Here is a 27,412-nt window from a genome sequence, read left to right on the forward strand (position 1 = left end):
CCCACAGGAGTGTTTGTTATGAATTCAGGGAGTTGTTGCTAAGTAAGGAAGAAGGGGAGGGAGGGAGGCTGAGAGAGAGAGAGAGAAAAAAAAACTCTGTGTGTGTGTGTGTGCACACACACGCACGAACACATGCTTGTGCTTGTATATGTGAGGTGCACCTATAGGGCCTGGGCAGCAGAAATCACACTGGGGCGGCTGGCAGTTTGACTGAGCCAGGAGAGGCCAAAGCCAGGGAGCGGGAAATCTACCTTGTCCTCCAGGGGGGCTTGGATGACTCTCCCACTTTCCCAGGGAAAGATGGATCTTGGAATAGCACTGGCCCTTCACTGGAGTCCAGCTTTAACCCTTCCTGTCCCAGCCCTGCCCCCAATCCCTCCCAATCCTAAATTGAAGGCTATTTGCCCAATAGGAGCTAGAAAAGACCCCTCCTCTGGGAGGAGGGGAACGCAGGAGAAGAGGGGAGGCAGAAAGCCAGGAGAAGGGAGCCCAAAAGACAAACTGCCAGGCAGGAGGCTAAGCCAGGATGCTGCAGCAGCTGCAGACACAGATCAGGGAGGCCAAAAAGGACACACAGAGCACATGGACCTCTCACCTCTGGAAAAGTATGTGTCGGGCTCAGGCTCAAGGGTGTGATCTGGGAAGGGGGCTCCCTGTGGAGAGAGGGTTACAACTAGAAGCCCCAGACCAGCAATCTATGCCCCTGCTCCTCCCAGAACCCCAGCCCCAGCGCCCCCACAACATAAACATGTATACACGTACACACAGCCTGCAGCTCCAGGAAGTCTCTGGCTGCTCAGAACCCCCACCCCCTAGGACTTCTGTGGACTGGCTGGGAGCCAAGCCTGACCCAGTTGCCCCACGACGCCACTCCCCTCCCTATCCTGGAAGCAGGAAAGGAGAAGCACTGGAAGACTTCAGAGCTCCCTGAGAGCTTGGCCCCACAGGGAGAGAGGAGAGGCGGAGGACTCCCACGACCTGGCCTGAGGACCTGGGGGAGGGAGGCCAGGGAGGCCTGAGGACCCTGGCTTCCAAATGCAGCCACCCCCAGGTTACCCTATGTCAGGAAAAAGAATAGCTGCAGGGCTATGTCCCTGTGTGGTCTCTTTGGCTATAACCCTGGTTCCCTGAAGACACAAAGTCCTGGGGACCTGGTCTGGGTGGAAGGGCCTGGGGTGAGCAGTTCAACAGAGGGGGCTGGGTGAAGCTCCCACAGTAGGCGGGAGGGAAGCTGGTGGCTGGGCTCAGTTTGTACTGGGGGTCAAAGGGGAGTTCTTTTCCGAAGAATTCTGGGAGAGACGCCAACTAGAGCAAGCTGCTAACCACCCCTCCCTCTCTCTTACTGCACTGGTGTGTGTGTGTGGGGGGGGGGTCCCTGCCAACCAGACTTAACCCTCTCCAGCCTGTGTTGCTCCCAGGGCTGCTGGGAGGGGTCCTCTGGCTGGGCTCAGCTTTCAGTGTTAGGGGACCGGTAGCGCAGGGCACAGGGTATCAGCCTACAAGAACACGGCTGGTTCCACATGGCCCCATCTGGCACCACCCTGTCCTACCAACACCTGGGTGACTTTTCTGGGCTCCTCTCCTGAAGGTGTCTGCGGTGACGTGTGTGTGCGTGTCTCAGAGACAGATTGAGAAACAAACTGAAAAGTCCTTGCCAAGGCCCTCCCCCTGCTGGGTCACTGAACACTGTGCCAACCTGTGCCTCTCCCCCTCCCTCCTTCCCACTGTGCCCTGGACCAGAGGCCACAGGGAGGGGGGTTAAAAGGAACAGCTATCCTCATGCTCACCCCTGCTGCTGTCTCCACAGGTCCTCAAACCATACAAACAGCCCCTGCCTTGGCCCTCTTCTTCCTCCCTGGCTTGCCACATATACTTCTAGAGGAAAGCATTCAGTTATTGCCTGAGATTCCAGAATGGGAAACTGAGTCAGAACAAGGTTTCAGGGCTTCTAGAGCCCATATCCCACACAAATATAAGTCCACCATCACCACCCTTGCTTTGCCCAAAAGAAACAAAAAATAGCTGGGCATGGTGGCTCATGCCTATACTTTCAGCGGCTCTGAGGCAGGAGGATCACAAGTTCAAAGCTAAACCTCAGCAACCAGGTGAGGCCCTAAGCAACTTGGCAAGAACCTGTCTCAAAAAAAAATATAAAATGGGATGGGGATGTAGCTCAGTGGTAAAGCACCCCTGGGTTTGATCCTCAGTACCAAAAAAGAAACAAACAAACAAAAAATAAAACCCTTGGGACCTCCCCTCCTGCAGAACACAGTCTAACTGCAGTAGGAGGGAATGAGATAAAACATCAAGAAGGACTTCCCTGGATCAAGGATACAATAGCAGCTGGTCCCACCCCAAATGCCTGGGCCTGGATTCCATGGTCCTCTGTCTTTGGCTCAGGCTGAAAATATGAGTGTCTTATCTTATTTTGTTATTTGCCCCTAGCGGGGGAAATCAACTGTTCTGAACCTTAAATTTGCTACCAAGCTTGCAGTTTCCATCTGGTTGGCTGTTCCCTGTCCCCAATGAAGCAAATGCTCTTAGGGGTGAAGGGGTCACTCTCCTTTCCCTAGCCCTTTATTTTAGAGCACTGTTACACTGTAACTGCCACCACTGTATCCTTAGGACAAGAGGGTGGACTGGTATTGTCCGGCCCCTGGCAGCAAAGGGCAGAGGGAGAGGGAAAAGGAGAAACTCCAGCTCTTGGCAAAAACCATTTATCCCAAAGAATCCCCGCTCCAAGGACCACAGAATTGCCAGAAGCCTCGGCCCTTCTCCAAGAAACCTCCCTATCAAAGGGCAGAGGACTCCATGTCCCAGGGAGCTGCAGGAGACCTGTGACTACACACCCCAGACATGTTCCCAGGGAGGGGGGAGATGCAAAGCACAGGAGTGAGTGTGTGAGCACAAGCACATGCACACATCGCAGACACACCCCAGCACACATTCCTCACAGATACCCCCAGATGCATGCAACCAGAAAACAGGCACAAAGTATCTCCTTATACCCCAAACTCTTCACAAGTAGCCCCTTAAGACCCACAGAGATGCCCAAATGTACAGATAGCTCAAGAGAGGTCAGGAAACATCCAGGATACTGGCCAGTCACACAGAACTGCCAACAGAAGATACACCTACTCTGGGATACACGCACAGCCACATACACACAAAGTAGTACAAGGCCATGTGCTAGCACACAAACTCAAAGGAGCCACCACACAACGCACAGCATGAAGTCAGATTAGAGGACAACCCCTGGGGGCGGGGGAGTTAGAGGGGGTGGAGAAGCACACAGGGATTTCAAAACAATCCTGGTTTCGAAATGCTAGAAATGCTGGATTCAGGGCCATTCCCAGTAGAGGCTGGGGGGTGGAGAGTGAGGGGGAGGGGAAGACAGGCTCGCCCAGGGCTACCAACCCTGGCAGGAGAAGACTGAGTCCCAGACCATTAGAAAGGGGGCCCAGAAAGAGACACCAAAGTTAGGAGGTACAGCCGGCCCAGAGCCAGACAGGGAGGGCCTGAGCTGCTGGACAGGAGGCAAAGAAAGAGAGGCCTTGGCTCCTGCCACTGACAGTGGCAGTGACCACTTTCTCTACTCCAAGATAGCCCATGGCTCTGCTTCCCTGGCTGCTAGAAGAGCCCTAGTGTAGGCTGAAAACTAAGGGGTCAGAGAGGGTGGGGGGGCAGCCCAGGCATACAGAGTTAGGTGTCTTCCAGAACTCCACAAATTCAGGACAAGGTAAGGGACCAAGACTTCCCTATTGTCCACAAGAGGCCCCTAGGGGAGACTGAGGCAGTGAAACACAGCATACCCCACACCCAGGAAGTTACCCCTCCCATGGCAGCCAGGATGCCCTTACTGCCCCTCCCCCAACCTCTAGGGAAAGTCAGCAGAGCTCACAGAGGGAGGGGGGAGAGGGGAGGTCAGGCCAGGCTGGGGGCGGGGCTGTAGAGGCCTGGCCCTGGCACCCAGCAGAGGAAATTCCAGGCTGTAACTCCAGGCTGCCTTCAGGGCCGCCCATCCAAGTGACATGCAGCAGTTCAGCTGCTCCAAGGCTATGGCCTTCTTCACCTGGCCCCTCAGCCCATGACCCTGGCTTTCCAGCTCTGAAGCCTCAGCTGTGGGGCTTAGAGGTTGGGACGTAGGAAAATTAGCACTCCATGAAGAGATACTCAGCCATGGCAAGAGCCCTTGTGGTCCCTAGAGCCAATCTGAGTCTCTTTCCACAGACCCCTGGTGTGAACCTCCAGAGTAGCTATGGGTGGGCAGCTGTTGGGTCTGGCAGGCAGGGGCACAGATGCCAAGTTAGAGCAGCCAGGTGCTCAACAGGTTGAGCCAGTCCCTGGAACAGCCAGCCCCACCCCAGGGAGAGCGGGCTGGCAGAGGCTCCCTGCCCGCGGCACCCAGCCTGTAGCTGCTTCGCTCCCACAGCTGCCCACTTTCCCACGGTGCCATCCCCCTTTATTCATCCCCCACCCCTAGTCAGCAACAGGGCAGTGCCCAGGGTTCTGGTACAAGGAAGCAAGGGATGCCATTTTCCTGTCACCCTTGGGTGCCCAGGCTCTTGAGGTTCCTCACTATCAGCAACCAAAGAGCTTCGGGGAGAGTGAACAAGGCATCAGGGCAGCAGGAACCCCACAGTGCCCTCCACCTCCTTGAGGGCCTCTTCTGATCCTGGGAAGACTGGACACAGACACCATGGCTCCCCAGAGCTGCCCCAGGGCGCTGGGACAGAACTTCAGCCTGCAGGCGCCAGAGGCGGTGTGTGGGGGGTGGTGTCCCAGCTTCTCCACTTAGACTCCCTGGAGAGAGCCTGTAGAGCTGGTGAGCACTGGCTCCCTCCACTCTTGCCAGAGCTGCTGCTGCCTGCAGCCCCTAGCACTTTCCTCCCACCACCCTCCAGGGCTCCCTGGAGCTCCATCCCAGCCACTCCCCCCAAAGGCAGGCAGCCCCCCCTTTGCACAGCATCTCCTTTAATCTAAAGCAGGTGCCAGGCATTCCAGCCCTTGCTGAGTCGACACTGCCACCCGCTAGGCCTCTGCCCAGAAGGCTACTGCCCTGCCTGGTCATGGAAGTTGAGCCACTGGCCTAGGGCTCCTGCCTAACTCAGGTACCAGGTGGCAGGAACTAGCTAAGCAGAGTCATGGGTGCCCAATGCACTTTCAGCAAGCAAAATCACTGGTTTCCAAATTAGCACTGATGTGCTGAACCCCAGATTTCTGTGGCTGGACCACCAATCCTTCTTTAGGACCCTGCATATCTGCCCACTCCCAGATTTTCCACTCTAGTAATTAGAGACTTGTTCTGAGCTTTCCTATGGACCTTTAGAACCCATTTCCAGCTATAGAGCCCCTGCTACCTGGGGCACAAGAGTCACTCTGGACCCAAGATTATAGGTCTGCTGCCCTTCACCAGCACTTCTCCCAACATGAACCCTTATCCCAATTGGGGTAACTGAGAATCCCCTAGAAGGAAGTGGCCAAAAAGCTGGGCTTTCAGGTCTGGTCATCCTAGGCCAAGGAGACAGATTAATTGGGGAAGGCAATGTCTTCCTTCCTAGTACCAGATCCCTGCCTCCCACTTTGCCCCTCACCTTCCTCTTCCAGGCTCACTCAGTCCTAAGGCATCTATCAGCCAGGCCTCAGAACAGACATCAGGAAGACTGGGACTCAGCATGCTCTTCCCCTGGGGCCATGAAATCATGGTCCTGACCCAGAGAAGGCAGCCAAGCCTGTGCTGGGGGGTAGCAGAGGAATCCCTGCCCTGAGGAAGTGGCTGCTCCTTGGAGAGTCAAGGAGATGGAAAGAAGAAGGAGAATGGAAGCTCTCACCACCCCAACCCCAGACCCAGGTATCTTTGAAAGAGCTGCTCAGAGACATTAGTGGGATTTTGGCAGATACAATGCAGATAGCCTTCCCAGGTGAATCAGTGTGCCAAGGTTAGGAGGAAAGGAGGGAAAAAGATCAAGGGGGCTGCAGAGACCCTTTCCCAGGACTCAGGCACAAGTCCAGCTCACCTCTGTCAGAAGAACACCTTTCCTCCTGCAGCAGAGGCCCCCCAGACAGGGACACAGACACACACCCCAAGCAGCAGACAGACAGGAGGAGGAGGGAGGGAGGGGGTGTCAGAAAAACCCGGAAGGAAGGAAGCTGGACAGACAGACAGAAGCTGATCCTGGCTTCACTGCTCCAGGGAGACACCCTCCAGACTCCCAGACTTTAAGGGACATTCCCCTTCTCAGCCCCCAAGAGGGAGAAGGGGAGACCCGACTTCCCTGTTGCCTGAAACCAAATTCCAGCAGCCCTGAGGTAGTACTACCCGTTTGGAAAAAGGCCTAAGTCTCACTTTTCTTCCTCACATTCTTCCCAAAGGCTTGTTTGGACCAAGGCAGGGGCCACCTCCCCTTAGCAGTACAGGGACACCTCCAAGGAACTGTGACTGCCCCACCCCCAGCCAACCCACAGCACTCAGAATCCTTGGCAGAGAAGGCTCCCCCAGTCTCTGGGCTCCTACTGCTCAAAGGCAGTGCCTGGGGGCAGAGGGTGACCCCAGCTCTCTCCAGCCCCAACCCATCTCCTTCTGGAAACTCCCATCAGCCAAGGAAGGAGTGCTGGGGTGCTGGGACCTAGGGGGTTGTTGAGCCTGGGAGGGGGACTACATCTCCCAGAAGCCCCCAGGGCAGGGTTCGCTGCTCCAGCTGGCCCAAGGCCGGCCTTGTTCTCTATGCTAGGGTGGCAGGGTCCCCAGGCTGCCCCTAAGCCCTTCTCCCTATGCTTTGGGGCTGCCAACCTAATTGGGGGCCTATGAGTAGCCTCCACTGCCCCTGGGGGCGTCCTCCTCCCCTTGAACAGCCTGGGGGTGCGTGCCAGAAGGCAAGAAACAATCAGACTGTGTTTCCCCCTCCCCGATTCAAACTGGATCTCCCTCCTCACGCTGCTGCTGGCCTGCCATGACTTTCGCCCTAGCCCCCAGCCCACCCCTCACCTCGCGCAGGTCGGGGGTCCTCACGCCAGGACGGAGCTGGAAGCCATGACCAGGTGAGGGTCGGAGGGTGGATTGGGGTCCTCCTGCTTGCCACTTGGACGTGCGGAGAGGGCGGGCAGGCGGTAATCTTTTGATCCTGGATGCCTTGATCTCAGTACCAGCCCGGCCCGGGAGAGGGTATCCGGGGATCGCTGGGAGCCTGGGTTCCTGCCTCCCGACGGCGGAGCATGGTCGTGGGCGCCGGGCAGCGGCGGGAGAGGGTGCACACCCGCTCCGGCCGGGGCTCGGGGCTGGGGTCTCGGCCCCGAACCTCACGGCTCGGAGTCCTGCTCCAGCTCCTCCTCCCTTCCTTCCTTCCTTCCGTCCTTCCTTCCTTCCTTCTCCTCCTCCTTTCACTTTCCCCGAGGCCCGCGGGGACGGCGGGCGCGGGGCGGGGAGGGGGCTGTCTAGGCGCTTATTGTTGGTCGGACGCCGAGGGTCCGGGTCGCAGCCCCCGGGCGGCGCGGCGCCGGGGGACCCAGGCGTGCGGGCGTCCGGGCGGCGGCGGTGGTGCAGCGGCCCCGAGTCCGGGGCATGTCCGGCCACTGGCTCCGCCGCGCGCCGCCGCCTCCCCGGGCTCCCTTGCACTGCCGGAGCCTCGCTCGCCCCTCCACTCGGCTCCTCTCCCTAGCCTGAATAAGCATCGGGGCTCTCTGGCTGCCTCCTTCTGCCTTCATACCAGAGCCCGGAGAGGCCCCTGTCAAAATAAGAGCTCCCCCATCTCGCTCATCTCCTCGCCCAACCCGGCTCCCCCAGCCTCCCAGTGGTCTGACTCGGTAAGGCGCCCAGCCGGCTAGCGCGAGGCAGGTTGGCCCGGGGGCGGGGAGGGGGGGCTCCTGTCTTTCTTTCCTACCCATTCCTGAGGACTGGGGAGGAGACGCACCAACAGCATCCCAGGCTAGCGAGAGGTCCCACAAACCTACCCTACTATATGTGCGGACTGGATGGAGTTGCCTGGACACACACACACACACACACACACACACACACACACCGCACAGGCTTCCCTCTTCAGTGTACCCACCCACATCCATTTTGCACTGAACATCTCTTTTATTCATATCTCTCTCTCTCTCTCTCTCTCTCCTAGTACACCATGAGGACATAGACTGAATTTTCATCTCAAGTCTCAGCAGGGGTGTAAAGTGGATGGTAAGAAAATGTTTGTGGAAGTGAAACCTTTGTCTTCTCAAAAGAAATTTCTCCTAACCTTAAAAGGCTTTCTTCCCCCCACCTACCTCTCTACCTCTCTCTCTCTCTCTCTCTCTCTCTCTCTCTCTCTCTCCACCTAAAGAATAGTAGATACATTGAAAAATAAATTATAAGGCAGTTTTTAAAAGCATCACATGTTATTTCAGTGTTCATCATGAACTTGCAAGAAAGATATTTTGGCCCCATTACACAGATGAGGAAACTGAGACTTGCATTATATAAGGATTTACTCAGGATTACACAACTAGATCATGGTAAGCCCAGGACTAGAAGTTGGATTTCTTTATCCCTGGATACCTTTCCCACCCACCCAGAATTAATACCAACAATTGATAAGCATTGATTATTTCAGAAGGAAATGAAACTAACAAGTCTATTTGCTCCTTTCTGTTCCCAATTGTCCTCTCTCTCCAGAAAGCTCTAGCTCCAGTGACCTCCCTCTCTTCTGACCACCTATTATTTGTGTACCACCCATCTGAATGCTTACTTGTATTTTCCTTGTTTCTCCTGTGTGTATGTCTGGTTGGTGCCAAAAGATTCTTAAGGGCTCAGACTATGCCTTCTATCCTCTGTGTTCACCCAAGGTTGGCTCAAGTCCTGGCTAGGTTCATAGTGGAACTTCAGTAAATCTTGACTTGATGGATTGATGGTGCCAGAAACTAGGTACTGAGCAAGGTCTGGGGAGGTTCAAATGTGTGTGTAGTAGGGGGATGAAGATACCCTGACAAACAGATGATAACATAACCTTTCCTGTGTGCCTAACACAATCACAGTTTACGAAGCACTTTCATGAACATCATCTCACGATCATGCTTTAATCCAATCAAAAAACTTTCCCAAGTACCTACTAAGAACTGTGCTAGGTTAGGGGTTGAAACGTCATAATTCTGAGTTAAGTCTTATCTTCATTTAAAGGCCATGAAACTGAAGCCCAGAGTGACTATCCCAGCACCTAGGATAGTACCTGGCTCTGGGAATTAGGGTTTAATTTCTTTTCTTTTCTCCAGGATCCCCAGGGGATAGACTGCATCTCAAAGCAGCGGGCCGGTCCTAAAACATAATAGTTTTTAGGAGGGTCCACTCCATTTACTTGGGTCAGTATCACGTATATGACAAGCCACATGGGCCTTTTCGGATCCTTTTGGCACAAGTTCAATTCATAGTAGGTCCAGAAAACAATGTTTGTAGGGATGAGGGTGGACTTGTTGCAAGGGGTCTCAAATGTGGTACACAGTCAAGTTCAAGAGTGTTCGGTATGTTCTGTGGAGCAGCCATGTGGAGCAGAGCGCTCCCTAGGGTGGGGCTGTGACTCATTCCCCCAGCGTAGGTTCCAGGTCGAGATGCCGAGCAGAACTCTGGGCAGCCACGAGTTCTGGGTGGAACCCTGGAGCGAAAAAAGAGGCGAGCGGCCCATTGCTGGAATCGAGCAGCCCCCTCTACTGGAGAACTCGGGGAACCACTGTGTTTCGTATATCTGTGTGTCACTGTGTCACGAGGGATGTCACAGGTGTGTCAGCGAGAGTCGGTGTGGGCATTTGTGGGTGGACGTGCCGGCATGGGTAAGAGTGTGTGAGGGTGACTGTTCGTGGCTCACTGTGGCTGTGCCAGCGCCATTAGGGGCTTTTTCTGGAAACACAGTGTGTACCCACAACCACATCTTGTGTTATAATTTATTTACTTTGGGGATGGGGGTAGGGGAGGCCCTAGCGATGCTTATTATCTGAAATTACGTATCTTCCTGTTACTGGAATTACTGGGAAGAACCGATCTTCCAGCTGACATTCCTCACCTGATCGTTCAGTAGCTTGAGAAGGTGGGAGCGGGTCGGCCCAGGGGAGCATTTCCTGGGAAGCGACTCCACGCGCTGAAGCAACCGTGGACCCAAGAAAGGGTTAACCCGGAGCCCCACAATGACTTCAATCATTGGTTCAGCGTACTGTCAGTCAGCGTTATGAGGGCGGGGTTTTCGAGGTAGCAGTCGGATTGCCTGACGCCCCTCAGTTGCCCCTCGACCCCCCACATCATTTCACCCCCATCTCGGTGGAGACACCTTCCTGGGCCCTGGAGGAAAAGCAGATCCGGGCATCCTGGCTTCCCTACTCTCTCCAGCTGCCTGGCTTCCTGGCTTCCTGATAGATGGTGATTATTATATAATAGACTTGCTGGACAGAACCGTGCCAGCGCTCGGAACACTTTGCCCCCTCCTCGAAACCTGCTGTAGGACCTGGCACCTGCTGCCCAGAGCCTGCTGCCCAGCTCTGCCGGCGCCCCAAGCACCGTCTCCATCCCGGGGCGGGATCCCAGAGCCACCTTCTCTGGTGGCCTGGGGCCGTGGTCTAGGATGGGGCGGGCGCCAGGCTGGGGAGTCGCGCCGGCGTCCCTTAGGTCTCAGGGTCGGCTTGTGGAGTGTGGCTTTACCAGCGCCTAAGATTATGGGATCCACTAGATCCCCTCCAACCTGAACTTGGAACTTGGGAGCCAACAGAGGTGGGGCTAGGGGGCGCAGGGGCCAAGGTTGGAAAGGGAAAGGAGTTTGGAAAAGGTGCGGGGGCAGGAAACGGGAGGCTGAGAGAGGGGGCCGACGGGGGCAGCGGGGGAGGGACTCTTATCCTGACAGAGCTCCCGCCTTCCCCGACTGGAGGGTTTGGAAAAACTGAGCAGGCAGCCAAGGCTTGGCTGGAAATCCTGCAGCCCACCCTCCTGGGGACACAAAGCTGTAGGGCGGGGGCAGGGCGAGGGAAGAGAGCACGACCCCGGGTGGGCAGGGCCTCTTTTGGGGCTGGGGGCCCAGGGGCCAGGTCCCTGGGGAGGGGGTTCCTGGCGCTGTCTCCCTGCAGTCTGCTTCCCCCTTCTCCCGCTCTCCCCCCTCCTCCCCCTCCCCCTCTCAGGCTCCAGTCTTGCAGATTGCGGGCAGACTTAACTCCTTGCACTCCAGCTCGGTGGAGTCTGAGACGGTGACGCTGCGAAGGAAGGAAGGAGGGAGGGAGGGACTCCAGACCCCACTCCCACCCATAATTTAACACCTTGTGGCCCGGAATGCCATCCCGGAACTTGTGCTGGTCAGACTCTGACCGGCTGCCTGGTACAGGAGGAGCCACACGCAAAGCCGCGCACCTGGAATTGTGAAATCCAGTCCACTTTTTGCCCAATCTTAACCGTCTACCCTCTCCGCTCCCACCTTCTGTGTCGGTCCTCCACTCTCTGGCCACCCTCCCCGCCTTCACCCACTAGTTGGGGCGGGGGGGGGGGGGCCTGGCGGATAGAAGGCTGCTGGGAGCCCGGAAGTCTGGGTTTGGAAGCTACCTGAGCTTTCTCCTCTATATCCCTCCTCTAAGGCCCCCTCTCAGGTGACCACAGCCCTTGCCTCTTTCACTGACAGGCTCTTGCACCCATTTGAGGGGCTAGCTACCCAACTGAACGTTTACCTTCCCCAGCTCCAGCTAGCACAAGGAACTGAGTTCCTGGAAAATCTGACTTCACCTCTATCTAGACCCCCTCCTCTGTCAGATTTGTCCCCCAAGTTCTGCTACAAATGATTCTGCCCGAGAGGTACTGCAGACTAGGCAGGAAGGAGTTAACGAAGCTACTAGGCTCAACGTGACAGCCAGGTGAGGCACCGCCCTTCTTGGCCTCAGGTGCGAGTGGGTGGGGCAGACGGGGGACACTGACCTTAAGGGCTGCTTTCCTTTTGCCCCCTGGTGGCTAGATCAGGCTTAGCAACCTTTGGCAAAAGTCTGTTCACGTGGAGGTTCGCGGAAGGACGACTTTGTGAACTGCTAGAAGCTAAAGTCCTCCTCTTCCAAGAGAGAGAGATCCTTCTAGGGGGTGCGGAGAGGGAGCTCCCACGATCCCTGCCTATCGTGCTGTCCCCACTCAGAAGACTGCCAGGCGCTTCCATATCCTTATCCTAGGAACTCTACTTACGGGACCCAAGTATTCGAGACACCTGAAGGAGGGCATGGAATAAAGCAGAAGACACCAAGTTCTGACCTCTCAGGATCTCCATATAATAGAGGGGGTTAGAGGAGGAAGCTGCCCTCCCCCCCACACACACACACCTTCTTTCCTTTTTTGCCCCAGGCCTTTTCAGAGCTCCTACTCCCTCTAAATCCCAGCATCAGATACAACTCTCAGGCCAGGTCCAAAGCTCCTACCAGCTCCTACCTTGTTCCTTAAGCTTCCCTCCCCTCAAGTGAAGCCATCTTCTGGATCTCGCCCCATAAAAAGACTCTCCTTGCTGGAGCCTAGGAGCTCACAGCCACTTCCTCTTATTCCCAGCATGGCTGCATCTCTTCCCATCTAAAAGCCCTCTCAGGTTAGCAAAGCCAAGGATTTGAAGGGTTCCCTTTCTCCTCCCACCTCCATCTTCAATTGCCTCACTTCTCATTTTTTTTTCTTTCTTTTTTTTTTTTTTTTTTGGTACCAGGGATTGAACTCGGGAACTTGGCCACTGAACCACATCCCCAGCCCTATTTTGTATTTTATTTAGAGACAGGTCTCACTGAGTTGCTTAGCACCTCACTTTTCCTGACACTGGCTTTGAACTTCCAATCCTCCTGCCTCAGCCTCCCAAGATGCTGGGATTACAGGCGCACCTGGCTTCTCTTCTCATTTTCTACTGTCTTCTAAAATTTAAGGTACCTGCATAGGCAGTTCACCCAATGGGAGACAATTCTGTCATTTTGTACATTGTGATATCTAACTTATTTGCCTTTTCTTCCAGGAACTCCTTTCTGATGGAGGACTCTGCCTACTTATTCATTCAACAAATACCTATTGAGATCTACTGTGTGCCAGGCACTGGACTAGAACTAGACATATGTTAGTGACAAAACAGATAAGGTCCTTACTCTTACACAGCTGACAGCCTAGCTGGGGACAGACAGGTAAAGAAAGGATTTCAATTCAGTGTAATTAGGGGTTAGGGAGCACTTAGGAAAGACCTTACCCATGTTTTGGGTAACTGCAGTATGGATCACTATCTGAACTGAGACTTCATACAAGCCTCAGGTGTGGTTCAATCCAGGCAGACAGTGCATATCTCACTGGAGTTCCAAAGATAGACAGGATTGCAGCAAGAGGTCTAGACCAGATGTCATAAGAGATCACTAAGGCTTAATTTCCATAAAATCCCTTGCTAATAAATTCTCCAAATCCCCAAAGTAAGAAAATGGGCCTGAGAGTCCAGAGTATGTGACATCGGCCTAGTCAGTCCCACTCTCTGGGCCTTACTTCATTCTTCTTGTTATTTTTTAACCTACCTCTCAGGCAAGATCTTGGTTTTCTTCAAATATTAAAAAGAAAGAAAGATGGGTTGAATGTAGCTCCAAGATCTTTATTCTGAAGACCGCAATTAGATAGCAGGCTTGTTGAGAGGGATAAACACTTAGCTTTGACCAGCATGGGGAGGGGGCAGAGTTCTTAAACCCAGAAGCAGGTGCTTGCCTAGTGTGTGCAGGGTCCTGGGTTTGATCCCCAGCACCACAAAATAAATAAGCATAAAGCTAGGAGAAGTTATCAGAGGCAGGATCCTCAAAAGAAGTCGAAACCAGTCAACCCTACTCCTTGCCTGCTGCCCACTGGTCTGGCAGTTCTAAGTCCTGGGAACATAATTCTTGCCATTTAATTCTTGTGTTAAAGGCAAGAGCCTTTCTGAGATACTTCTGGGAGCAGAGTGCTTTGGGGGGCAGTGCTTACATTACTTTTATATGTAGCACTACAGAACTGATATTTTTAAGAGGTGAAAGGCTTCCACACTGGTGAAAGGACTTGCCTGAGATCACGTGGTGGATGACTGATAGCTGGAAGTCTAATTCCACATCCAGACTCTTTCCACGACACCACCATAGCACTTGTTTCCAACTTTCCATTGGACTTCTTCCTGTGTCTGGCTCATTTCCCTGTGAGGCCATAAGATCTGGGAAGGCAGGCTTGGCCTCCTTATCTGGACCCCCCAGAGCCTGGACGTGGTGCTCAGAACTGCTAGTCTCCCAGGTACCCCCTTTTTTCTCCAAGCCTAACCCTATTGACATGCATATAGACCCCTGGGTCATTTTTACAAAGATTCCCTGGATTATGGACAAAGCCCTGGGCCAGACATAGTCAAAGTACCAGTCAGACCTAAAACCTGGTCTGTGACTTGAAGTAAACTGATTAACACTGATTAACTTCCCTAGCCTTCAAGTTCTGTTGAGACCCATAACCTAACTCCTAGGCCTTTTGTAACTTGAAATCCAAGCTTGGGAAGTGTTTTTAAAAAAACATAGCTCAGAGGGGCTGGGGATGTGGCTCAAGCGGTAGCACGCTCGCCTGGCATGTGTGCGGCCCGGGTTCGATCCTTAGCACCACATAAAAACAAACATGTTGTGTCCGCCAAAAACTAAAAAATAAATATTAAAAAAATTATCTCTCTCTCTAATATATATATATATATATATATATATATATATATATATATGAGAGAAAGAGCGCTCAGAGGTCTTTTTTCAGGATCCCACAGCCTCAGGACCATGTGTGTGCTATCTGCAGAGACTGGGGTGCTACGAAACTAGGGCACTTACACCATGGTACTATGCTTAGTCCTATGAAAGTTACAGGATGTGTGAGCTGAATCTATTCTGGACCCCTACAACCCAAACACTGATCATAATTGTAAAACTGAATTCTAGGTTTTATTTGTATCTTTGGAAGGCTGTCCAGTTCATAACCTACAACCACTTGTGTTCAAATTCCCTTTCTTTTGCTGCTTTGCTACACCTTGCAACAGTCACGGTCACTCTGAAAACTCCAAATCAGCCCCTCGGTCCTTGGTAGTCAACAGAGCTTTTGTCTTCCTCTGTCCACTGTCATCTCCCACTTGCACACTGCATGGATTGGTGGAGACACTCCACTTTCATTATTTTCTTCTTTTCTTCCCCCTCTCACCTACTGTCCTGTCTCCTAGTTCTGTATTACAAAAGCCATGGGAGGAGCAGGCCAAGACAAGATTTCCAGCGACAGGTGAGGGATAAAATTATCTTGGGGGTGAGAGGAGGCGGGGCAGAGGAAGGCTGGGGGCAGTCAATTTTTAGTTGTTTTTGGTTTTGGTTTGTTTTGTAGTACTGGGGATCAAACCAGGGTCTCACACCTGCTAGGCATGTGCTCTACCACTGAGCTACATCCCCAAACCTTTTTATTTTATTTCATTCAGTGTCTTACTAAGTAGCTCAGGCTAACTTTGAACTTGTGATGATCTTGCCTCAACCTCTCAAATAGTTGGAATTACAGATTTGCACTACTGTATCCAACTAATGATTAGGAAGTTTTATCCTGTCACAGATAACATAGGTATCTACCCTCTAGGGGCAAATGAGATGGGGATAATGAAAGAACAATAAAGAATGCTAAATAATGAAAAGGTGTGGAGGTTATGCAGTCAGTTCAGGTTGCAAGCTCGGGGAGATGGAGAATGAGGAAACTGACCTGAGTCTGGAAGGAGAGGCCAGGTGGGTACCAGGGAGCAGAGAGGGCCGGGTAAGGGGCACAAGAAGAGCACAAGCAGGAGCAATCCTGTTCTTGGACCTCAAAAACCAACTACCTAGGAGCTGGGGTTGTGGCTCAGTGGTAGAGCGCTTGCCTAGCATGTGTGAGGCCCTGGTTTCGATCCTCAGCACTACATAAAAATAAATAAAATAAAGGTATTGTGTCCAACTACAATTGAAAAATAAATATTTTTTGAAAAATTGTTAAAAAAAAAAAAAAAAAACAACTACCAAGTTCAAATTCTTTCTGGTGTGGAACTCCCTGCCAACATTTCTGGCAAGCAGTGTCCCAGAATCATCTCGAACATCCCCAGGAATGGAGAGCTTATTGCCTCCCGAGACAGCCCATTTCATTTATGAGCATCTGCTTTTCCTTCCTCTGAGCTGAACTCTGTCTCCCAGTGGTCTCCACTGAACTGAACTTCACTTTGAGCTGAACTTCACTTTGAGCTGAACTTCACTTTGAGTTCCTGGTGGTCCATGTATTATATCATGGGGGTCACACAATGTAAGTCTAATTCTTCACATATTTGAGCTTCAGTGACCCTGACTCTTATCTTCTTTAGCTCAAACATTTCCAGTTCACTAAACAGTGACTTCATGATAACATCTGACCAACACAGAGTAAAGCAGGAGTGTCTGTCCTGTCCTTTATTCCAAATGCCATATTTCCAGCAAAATATTTCTTACTGAAACCCTGATTCTTTTTCACTGAAACTACCTCTAGGTCATGCCTGGCCCGTTATGTGCTACTAAGGTCTTAAGTTTTTGTTTTGTTTTGTTTTGTTTGTTTGTACCAGGGATTGAACTCAAGGGCACTCAACCACTGAACCACATCCCCAGCCCTGTTTTGTATTTTATTTAGAGACAGGGTCTCACTGAGTTGCTTAGCATCTCGATAAGTTGCCGAGACTGGCTTTGAACTTGTGATCCTCCTGCCTCAACCTCCCGAGCCACTGGGATTTCAGGCTTGCAACACTTTGCCATCTTTTTTTTTTTTTTTTTAAAGAGAGAGTGAGAGAGGAGAGAGAGAGAGAATTTTTTAATATTTATTTATTTTTTAATTCTCAGCGGACACAACATCTTTGTTGGTATGTGGTGCTGAGGATTGAACCCTGGCCGCACACATGCCAGACGAGCGCGCTACTGCCTGAGCCACATTCCCAGCCCACTGTGTCAGCTCTTACTAGCATTTCTAAACATTTCATCTTATTTGGTTTACCTAACATTCTATGCTTGAAGACAATTTATGGATCTTTATCCTGTCTTTCAATGTCTACTATCCTTCCAGGCTTGTTATCTGTAAATTGTGATATTAGATCTTCACTTAAGGTGTTGATCAAAATAATTAACAGGACAGAGATGAAAACAATCCCTAAAGTGCACGGATGTTTTTCATTGATACCAATTCATGTCACATTGAGAAGTAGCAAGATTGACTCAGGAGACTGAGGCAGAAGGATCATATTTGAGGTCAATCTGGGCAACTTTGCAAGACCTGTCCCAAAATAAAATAAAAATAAAAAGAGCTGGGAATGTAATTCGGTGGTAGAGTGCCCTGGCTTGAAGAAAGAAAGAAAGAAAGGGGTGGGAGGGAGGGAGGGGAAGAAAGAAAGAAAGAAAGGAAGAAAAGCAAGATATATGTATACATACGTAGGAGACATATTTGTATGGGATGGAGTCACATCAGATAAGCCTTGAAAGCTTAATGGAAAAATAAGGAAATCGGCTCAGAAGTGTTTGAGTAGAAGAGTAATATGGGTAAAAAACACTACCTTGGGAACTCTACAAATCTGGATTTGAGTTCTGGCTCTGGCTTACTAACTGAAGAGCATCGAAGAAATCAATCACTCCAAGCACTGATTTCTTCTTCATTAAAATAGGATAATATCTCATTTATAAAGTATTGTGAAGATCGGGATTCCACATATGAAGAGCGTAGAACATAGAACAAGATAAGGTGCTCAATACAGGAAGAAGAAAACTAAGGAGGGGTGAGGAGAAGGAGAAGAAAGCTGTGCTTAAGACAGGGCTGATTTCTGAGTAGGGATTACAGTAGGCGAAAGAGAGGCATCCACCTCAGGGACAGCAGTGAGGGCCTAGGGTGGCTTGCTGGGTGTTTGGTGTAGGGTGATATACTTGGAATGGCAAAGGAACAGAGGCAGATATGAATGGCATTTCACAAGGAGAATCGATACACTCTGGACTACGGAGAATGACAGAGGGGTACCTATACCCTGGCACGTTGACACCATGCTGCATCCTGTGAAAGTTACAGGACATGAAGCGAAATACCAACAGGAAGCACCAAGATTTTTACATTAAGTAGTGACAGGGGAGTACAAAGAGGGATGATGGTTTGGGGAAGACGGTTCATGTTTAGGGTTATTGAATTAGGCATGATAGTAGGATATTCTAATAGGTATGACTGGTGAGGAGGTGGAGAGACTTGATTGGAACTTGGGAGGGAGAGAAGTTGGCCAAAGTCGGGTTTTCAAGAAGCACCCCTTGGGATGTGGCTCAAGCGGTAGCGCGCTCGCCTGGCATGCGTGCGGCCCGGGTTTGATCCTCAGCACCACATACCAACAAAGATGTTGTGTCCACCGAGAACTAAAAAATAAATATTAAAAATTCTCTCTCTCTCTCTCTAAAAAAAAAAAAGAAGCACCCCTTGTCAGTGGTAATTGTAGGCGTTGGCTGAGGTCTCTGACAATGATTTGGGAAGCAAACCAAGGGCAGTGCCTCACAGGACACCCCAGGGCCATCATGATTCTGACATAGGGCTGAAGAAGACATTGCCCAATACTGCTGTCCCTCCCCACTGTTCCCAGCCCCTGGCCAGAGATGAACAGGCCACCCACCAACTGCATCACTGCAGACAGACCCACACCCCACTTAACTCTGCCCCTCCAGGGCTCTCCCTTCTCTGCCCTGATAGCAGGAGGGACACAGGTTCTTGTCTAACCCCCACTGGTTGCTACAGTTGTGGAGTTGAGAAGGAATAGATAGGAGGGAGGCTACAGAAAGAGGTCTGGACAGAGGATGCAGAGTGTCCTTAAGGAGCAAAGGAGAATCGGAGAAGCTGAACGATAAGGACACAGGTGAGCACCCTGAGTCCACGGAAAAGCAGACCCCCAGAGGAAGAAGAAAGAGAGACTGAAGGAGGGGGCAGAAAAAAAGATTTGCCGACAAGCTGATGAAGTGCAACTGAGAAAACTGTTGCCATGGTGACAGGTCCAGAGGAGGGAATAGGAATATAAATCGGATTATGAGTTGGGGGAGTCCGTGGGGGGCAGGTGTTGAAGGCCCAGAGGCACTCTGCCACATCAGGCTCCCCACCAAACTTCCTTCCACCTGTGAGGAACACCTTTCCCGAGGGTCTCTCCCCCTCCCCAGCCAGGCAAGGAACACAAGAGCAGCAGCACAGGAGGGGCCCAGGGCTCAGGCACAGCTCAGCCCTTCTCCCTGGAGTGAAATAGAATAGACCTGTGTCCCTATCCCCCAAGGTGGCCCTTCCTCTTGGAGGCTTCTCTCCAAGGGCCCTGGTTTATTTGATCCTACCTCTTCTTCAGAGGCTCAAAGAGCAAGAGAGAGGAATTTGTTTTAAGCACCTACTATGTGCCCAACTGTCCTGGGCACTTGCTGCCTCCTTTAATTCGTCCTTGCCACCACCTCCATTTAAAGACAGGAAACTGAGATCAAGGTCATTAGCTGGAAGTAGCAGACGACAGGAGGTATAGCCCTGGCCCATCTGTTCCAGAGACATTTGCTCTCCTAGCCCACTGCCTACCTCAGGAGCCTGCTTCCCCTCTGCCTGGTTTTTCCTGCACCCTTACAAGTCATAGAAGCTGCTCAAAGAATGGATTAATGCAAGGTCTGCCTCTATTCTTAGAGATACAGAGAAGTGGGGAGACATGAGGCAAATATGTCACAGCCAGCCAGGCTCAGACTCTGGGAGGCACAGGGGAGCTCTGAGCTCCAGGCTTGGGGAACAGGCTAGGCTGGGGTTGAGAGGCCCTGTGGTGGGTGGTGGGAAGCTCAGAGGCCAGGCTGTTTCCGGCAGCTGAGGAGAAACTCTGAACACAGCTATGTGGGGAGCTGGGGAAGTGGCAGCCCTGTGCAGCTAGCCAGTGAGAGTGACTGGGGTTGGTATTTGCCTGCAGGTCCCTGCAAGTAGAAGTGGCAGGAGGAGGAGGGAGGAAAGAGGAGGCAGCGCCTTCCCTCCCTCCCCCTCCTTGGGCTTCTGAACAAATAACAGTTTTGCAAAGGGCACCATATCTGATGTGCATATCAAACAGGGCCTGGGAAGGTGGAAGAAGGCCATGTTTAGGGCTGTGGCCTGGGGAGGCATGACAAGACCACCTACCCACCTCAGGAGAAGGAATTGGGGCCAGATTTAAAAGCTTTCCTGGCCCCTACCCATCATGTCTTGCTCTTCTTCCTGGTAGCTCTCATGAAACATCTCCCTGTTCACTCTGGGGACTGGTTTGGGTCACACTCTAACCTGGAAGACCCTGTTTGGATTGGAGAGTTGGAAATGCTGGACTCTAAGAGGGGTTAAAGGTCACAGTTCAGGGCTGGGGCTGGGGCTCAGTGGTAGAGCACTTGCCTAGCTGTGTGAGGCACTGGGTTTGATTCCCGGCATCGCATATAAATAAAAACAAATAAAGGTATTGTGTCCATCTACAACTAAAAAAAAAAAAAAAAAAGTCACAGTTCTCTCGGGTCCTTTAGCCACTAGGCTGGAGACCCCAGGTCTCTGTCCTCATACCCCTTCTGAGAAGGAGCTCCAGGATCAGCTGACTTCTGCTGCATTATCAGGCCTTCTCCACACTCCACCCATCTCCCAGGAAGCCCCCTGACCCTCCCTCCATATGCCCATCAGGCAATCCATACAGGGGCCCAAGAGGAGCCAAAAAGGTTAAAGGAAATGCTTGGGTTGGGGGGAGACCTTCCCCTTCTCTTGACCTCCTCAGGCTGTCTGGCTTAAGAAGCCTTTCATGGAGTCCTAGATCCATCTCCCCATAGCCATTTAGTCCTTCAGAAGCCTCTTGTGCAGCCCTGTCCCTCATTCACGCGCCTCCAGTTTGAAAGGATCTCCTATGGCTCCTACTTGCCAGATCCAAGGAGCACATTTCAAATCTCTTTGATTCCCTGAGGTCCTGATGTTGCCGTACTGTCTTCTGCAATTGTTCCCCTGACACTTGGGCACCTGGGAAACCATTCCCTCCTGGCTCTTTTATTTTTTCTTTTCTGGAAGCTTCTGGATCTCCTTTACAGGCTCCTTTTTTTTTCCTTTGTCACAAATGAAGGGGTTCCTCTGGTGCTGTCCTTGACCTTGCCTTCTCAGGGGCATGCACTCCTCTCCAAGGCATCAGATGTCAACACGTGCTCCCCAGAGCGTGCACCCAACCATCTTCCCCAACCAGACCTCCACCTCAACTGTCAGGTACCTCAACTAGCCAGTTCACAGAAGCATGTCCACCTCAGCCTCTGCCCACAGTCTTCCCCAGCTAGTGATAGTGCTTTCCTCTACCCAGCTGCCCAAGGCATATCCTCCCCACCTAATGATCACCGGAGCCTCAGTACCACAAATGACAACAGCAATAATAAGATAATACACACACACACACACACACACACACACACACACTTTCTTGAGGGATTTTAAATCTCTTCATCTAGTCTCAGCTACTTCTCCAGTGACTTCTCCAAATTATACTCTAAACCTCCAACAGGTCCATCTCTGACTTTAAGTCTTTGCAATTCTTTAAGCCTCTCCTTCCCTAGTTCTTTTAGGTCTCCCCTCTCCACCTCTCCCTACACCTTGCTCTTACTCAACTTTTAAGGTCTCCACATATTCACCACTCCCTCCAGGAAGCCCTACCCAAACTCTCACCCAACATCCATGTCAATTGCCCCTTTGGTAAGGAGCCTCTTTGGCAAGTTTACTTACCTTTTCTGTGCTGAGGTTTCATCAATGAATCCAATGAGAATGACAGTTCCTACCCCTCAGAAGTTGTTATGAGGAATAAACAAGAAAATATATGTAAATTCAGGCATGATGGTGCACGCCTGTAATCCCAGCTATGCAGAAGGCTGAGGCAGGAGGATCACAAGTTGAGACCAGCCTAGGCAATGTAGTGAGGCCCTAAGCAATTTAGCAAGACCTTGTCTCAAAATGAAAAGTAAAAAGGACAAGAGATGTAGCTCAGTAGTAGAGCACCCCTGGTCTCAGTCCAATACTAGAAAGAAAGGGGGTGGGGGAGGAAAGAAGGGAAGGAGGGGGAGAAAAGAAAGTATATGTAAAGGATTTAGTACAGTGCCGGGCACATGGGAAGCATTCATAAATAACAGCTGTTCTTATTCTCCTCCTGAACTCCTGGTGCAATGCGGTAGTGGGTGGAGTCTCCTCAGCACTGTTTCCCATCAGACCCTAATTTCAGTGACAGCTAGTCTCACTCACCTCTGCATGTCCAGTGCTTAGCACACAATCGTTTAATAAACATTTGCTAATTAAATTAATTCATGTGAATTTGTACCATTTCCCCCACCCCCACCCCCTCAGTGCTGGGAATGGAACCCAGGACCTTGTGCATGCTGGGCAAGCGAGTGCTCTACATCCCAGCCCAGTCTTTATTCCTGTGTGCATGAGCTCTTCTTTAGGCTCAGTTACCCCAAATCAAGCCTCCACCTAGTCTCAGGGTAATCTTTCAATAATTAAATGTATGTCACTTCCCTGCTTAAATCCTGTCAGAGACCCCTCATGTCTGCAGAAAACATGTGGGTCAGGCCTTTCCAGAGCAATCGATCCTCACTCCTCCACACTTCCTCGTTCCTGTGCAATCCTTTCTTAGCAGAGCTCTGTTCTCTGGCTACAATGAACACTTTGCTAGAAACCTCCAGCCACTATCCCCTCGGCTCCAGTTGTCCTTGTATGGTTTAGATATTGTTTGTACCCCAAGGTTCTTGTTCTGGAAGCTTGGTTCCCAGCGTAGTGGTATTGAGAAGTGGTGGGGTCTATTAGGAGGTTGGTGAAGTCATGGGAGTAGCACTCTAGGAAGGGATTAATTCCTGTCTCCTGGGGGTGGGTTAGGTATCATGGGAATGAACTGCTTCTCTCAGGAGCTGATTGCTCTTTATAAACAGATACCACCTCATGTGCTTGACTTCTTCTGCACATGGTTGTTTCCTCTTCCACTTCTATTCCATGAGAATGTGACCCTCACAGAAACTAAATAGATGCTGTTGCCATGATCTTGAATTTGCCTGCTTCCAATACTGAGAGCTAAATATTTTTTTTTTAAATATGTAACTCGCCAAGCCTCAGGTATTTCGTTTTAGCAACACAAAATGGACTAAGACACCTTCCTTCTTGCTCACTTGGCAAAAATTCTTCTCCCCTTCCAACACCCTGTCCCAGATGGCACAGCCTGGGGTCCCTGAAGGCTTTGAAGTATATATATTTAGTGAAAGTACATTTTAATAATGTGTTAAAGTTGTGAAAATAAGGACATTTTTACCTAAAAATCCAGAATTCTGGAACTTCTTGAAACAATTAGGCCAACTAGGAAACAATTTAGTTGCCCCTTACAGCAACACAATTTTTCAAGAGCCAGGAATGGCCCATTCTCGGCAGACACAACATCTTTGTATGTGGTGCTAAGGATCAAACCCGGGCAGCACACATCCCAGGCAGCGCGCTACCGCTTGAGCCACATCCCCAGCCCCTGGCCTCACAGTATTTTGATCCACCCAACTGCAGTGAGGACCAGGGCTTTCTCTCCTCAGCGATCACTAGTTGGTCACCATCTGTGTTCAGCGCCAGCCCACTCTCCTGGCTCCGTGCTCCTCCCCTTGCCTCTGCACTCCTGTGCACCACTAGCCCGATCTTATTCTCCATCCCATCACTCACCAGTACTCACACTTTCTTTGCTTTGAAAATCCCAACTCGAAGTCAATACAACCTGACAGTATTATCATTCCTTCACTCAAGCTGTTAAGTAATTTGAAAAACTCCCAAAATGTCAAGGTTGATGTGATGGTTAATTTTTTTCATTTAAATCTTTATTGCAATAGATGCAAGCATTTCAGATTATATAACATGAGAAGTATAAACAGAAATGAGTGATTAGCTTGCTTAACTTTTTTGACATGTAGAAAAACATACTTCATTATAAATTTTATGGCTTGATCACCAAGAGACATCTCTCTTTTTTCTTTTTCTTTTCTTTTTTTTTTTTTTTTTTTTGCTATGGTGGATTGAACCCAAAGGCGCTTAACCACTGAGCCACATCCACAGCCCATTTCCCCCTTTTTAATATTTTATTTAGAGACAGGGTCTCACTGAGTTGTTTAGGGCCTTATTCAGTTGCTGAGGCTGAACTCACGATCCTCCTGCTTCAGCTTCCCAAACTGCTGGGATTACAGGTGTGTGCCACTGTGCCTAGCAAGAAATCTAGTTTATTTTTAAAGTTTATTTTCAGGGGCTGGGATTGTGGTTCAGCGGTAGAGTGCTCACTTAGCATGTGCGAGGCCCTGGGTTTGATCCTCAGCACCACATAAAAATAAATAAATAAAATAAAGGTATTATGTCCAACTACTTCTAAAAAATAAATGTTTTTTAAAAAAGTTTATTTTCAAATAATATCCATTGTTCTCTATAGCTAATTTTTTTTTTACTTTCAACACTACTTCAAATTTATGGTTGTTTTAGGTATCAATTATACATTTAAATACATTATAAAGAAATACATATATCATACTTAACAAATTTTTAAAACTTTTGTAAATGTATTTGAAATAATTGGTTTCCTTTCTAAACCTATTTTTTTCATGCACTTAAAAATATATTCTGAGGTCTCGGGTTGTGGCTCAGTGATAGAGCATTTGCCTACCATGTGTGAGGCACTGGGTCTGATTCTCAGCACCACATATAAATAAATAAAAAATAAAGATCCATCAACAACACACACACAGAGACATATATATATATATATATGTATATATATGTATGTGTGTGTGTGTATGTGTGTATATATATATATATATATATATATATAAAATCTGGGAGCAAATCTACAGAATATAACAGATTCCTACTGAAGTAGTCCATGTCCAAGACAGGGTGCCACTACTTTTTTCCCCTCATTTTTTATTGGTGCATTATAGTTGTACATAATGATGAGAACTGTTGTTACATATTTATACATGCACACAATATAACAATATAATTTGTCCAGTATCACTCCCCATTACTTCCCCCCTTCCTCCCTCCCTCTTATCCCTTGGTCCTTTTTCCTTTGCTCTCCCTTTGATTTTTAGGAGATCCACCCCAATATTTATTTTTTATTTTCTGCTCTAGCTTCTGCTTATGAGATAAAACATTCAACCCCTGACCTTCTGAGTTTGACTTAAGTAATTTGAAAAAAAAAATTGTCAAGGTTTACATGATGGTTAATTTTCCATCTAGCTGGCCCATGGTGTTCTGAGTTTAGATTGAGTCAAATATCATTCTGGATGTTTCTGTGATGGTGTCTTTTGGATGAGATTAATATTTCAATAGATAGACTTTGAGTAAAGCAGATTACCCTTGGTAACCTAGGTGGGCCTTGTCCAAACAGGCCCTAATAGAACAAAGACTGATATCTCCCAAGAAAGAAGGAATTCTACCAGAAGACTGACTTTGGACCTGAACTGAAGCTCTTTTTGAGTCTCCAGTCTGCTAAACTGCCCCCTACCATCAGATTTTGGACTTGCTAAGGCTCACAATCATGTGAGTCAATTTCTTAAAATACTTCTCTCTTTCTATCCATACACATAGTAAGAATTCAATTTCTCTGGAGAACACTGACTAATATAGTTGATGCCACTAAAGACCAGTTGGCCTCAAACTCAGCTGGATCATCCCCACCAAGGGCCTTTGGAACCTCTGACCCCCAAAACAGCTATTTCAAACTCTTATACCTCTTTACCCCCAAATCCTTCTCTGTAGTGAGTGAGTTTCTTCTCAAAAACTACAGGCCTTCAGGAGAGAGCTCCCTTAACTTATACCTCCCCTTCCCCACTCAACTCCCCCCAAAGTATAGCATTTTGGGGGCATTATTGTTCCTATTCTTCTTTCCATGGGGAATGTCACTCCTGTGGCCAAGGCTAATGCCTCCACTCTCCTGATCAGAATCCCATTTTCTTCCTCTTCCAGAAGGTTCTCCATCAATATTACCCACTTATTTTTCAACTGTTTTTAACTTCAAAACAAAACAGATACGGCTTTCCTGTACCCCAAAGTCCCTCCAGTTAGCTGTCTCCTTCCTTTCCTAGCCAGCTTCTTCCAAGAGCTGTCTGCACTGTTCTAACCCTAGATCCTATCTCCCTGTCCCCTTCAGGATCTGACATTCTGGTTTCTACCTTCCTCACCTGCAGAAAACTGCTGTCTCCAAGGATGTACAGATATGCAGAGCTCCAAGATGCCAGGCCCCTGTGGACATGTTTTCACTGCTTACCTTCCATATCCTGATCTTTTCATCTTGACACCTCTTTTTTTTTTTTTTTTTTTTTTGGCAGTGCTAGAGATTGAACCCAGGGCCTCCAACATGCTAGGTAATTGCTCTACTACTGAGCCACATCCCTGGCCCTTTATTTACATTTTGTTTTGAGACAGGGTCTTGCTGAACTGTTGAGACTGGCCTTGAACTTGCAATCATCCTGTGTCAGCCTCCCAAGGGCACCACCATGTCCAGCAATACCTCCTTTTTAAAACTCTCCACCCAATCCCTAGTTTTCCTAACTTTCATTCTTCCTTCATCAGCTTCTCTTCCTCTGTCTGTCCTTTACCTTTTTCTTTTCTTCGAGCCCAGCTTCTTTACCTTCTCCCCCAGAAGCTTGTCCATGGCTGCCTTCTCCTTCCCTCTCCTATTCTTCAAGGAATATTCCTCCTCAGTGATGATTTTCACCATCCCACTCCCCTCCCTAGGTATCCCCTAGTCCTCTGTGTTCCAGACTCAGATGCTCAATGATGAACATGCCCTACTGGACATTTCCCAAGGCTTTGGTATTAGTTATCTATTACTGCCTACCCAATTACCCCCAAACTTAGTAACTTATCAATCAAACATTTATTCAGGGAAAAGAATCTGGGAAAGACAGCTGGGTGGTTCTGGCTGACTGTCTTGAAAATCTGCAGTGATGGTGCGGGCCTAGGTGCAGTCATTTAAGATTTCACTGCAGCTGAATGGAGAACCTCATTCCCCTGGTATTGCTTAGGGCCTCAGCCTCTTGCCACAGGGACATTACCTCATGCAGGTCCTCCCAAGTGAGCAAGGGAAAGGTGAGCTGCCTCTTATGGCCAGCCTCAGAAGTGAGGTCTAATCTCTTCTGCTGTATTTGTTGTTTTGTTTTATTTGTGTTATTTTTTTTTTTTTTTTTTTTTTTTTGCCTGAGACAGGGTTTCGCCTTGTTGTCCAAGCTGACCTCAAACTCCTGGGCCCGAGAGCTCTTCCTGCCTCAGCCTCCCAAGTTCTGGGAATACAAGCATGTGCCACTGTGCTCAGCTACTTCTGCTGTATTCTCCTGGCCACACAGGCCAACAGTGCAGGAGGTGGCTACACACAGAGCACAAGTATGGGAAAGCAGGATAAAAACAGGTGTTTTAGTCAGT

At 49.8% G+C, this 27,412-nt stretch overlaps 1 protein-coding gene and 1 long non-coding RNA gene across 9 annotated transcripts in view; one reads left to right on the forward strand and one right to left on the reverse strand.

The window, feature by feature from the left end:
• Nucleotides 1-7,126, reverse strand: part of Bcl9l (BCL9 like) — a 29,198-nt gene extending 22,072 nt beyond the window's left edge. For 2 of the 4 annotated variants that reach the window (XM_040285333.2, XM_005328340.5), the window contains exons 1-2: nucleotides 6,986-7,125; nucleotides 596-653 (exon numbers count right to left, since the gene is read on the reverse strand). The gene's annotated coding sequence lies outside the window, so the exon portion shown is untranslated. Of the gene's footprint in view, nucleotides 1-595; nucleotides 654-6,985 lie in introns of all 4 variants that reach the window. The other 2 variants (XM_013359983.4, XM_021728467.3) reach the window with 2 other exon arrangements.
• A 534-nt stretch (nucleotides 7,127-7,660) lies between these two features.
• Nucleotides 7,661-17,342, forward strand: LOC120889718 (uncharacterized). 5 transcript variants are annotated; one of them, XR_013437937.1, is made up of 4 exons: nucleotides 7,661-7,800; nucleotides 8,115-12,551; nucleotides 12,663-12,873; nucleotides 12,960-17,342. It is a non-coding gene; the product is annotated as an uncharacterized LOC120889718 (long non-coding RNA). The 5 variants fall into 5 exon arrangements; XR_013437936.1 differs by having other exon boundaries at nucleotides 8,115-10,375; XR_013437935.1 differs by having other exon boundaries at nucleotides 8,115-8,490; nucleotides 8,651-12,873.
• The last annotated feature ends 10,070 nt before the right edge of the window (nucleotides 17,343-27,412 follow it).

This window comes from Ictidomys tridecemlineatus, chromosome 4 (genome assembly GCF_052094955.1).
Source record: "Ictidomys tridecemlineatus isolate mIctTri1 chromosome 4, mIctTri1.hap1, whole genome shotgun sequence".
Lineage (NCBI taxonomy): Eukaryota > Metazoa > Chordata > Mammalia > Rodentia > Sciuridae > Ictidomys > Ictidomys tridecemlineatus.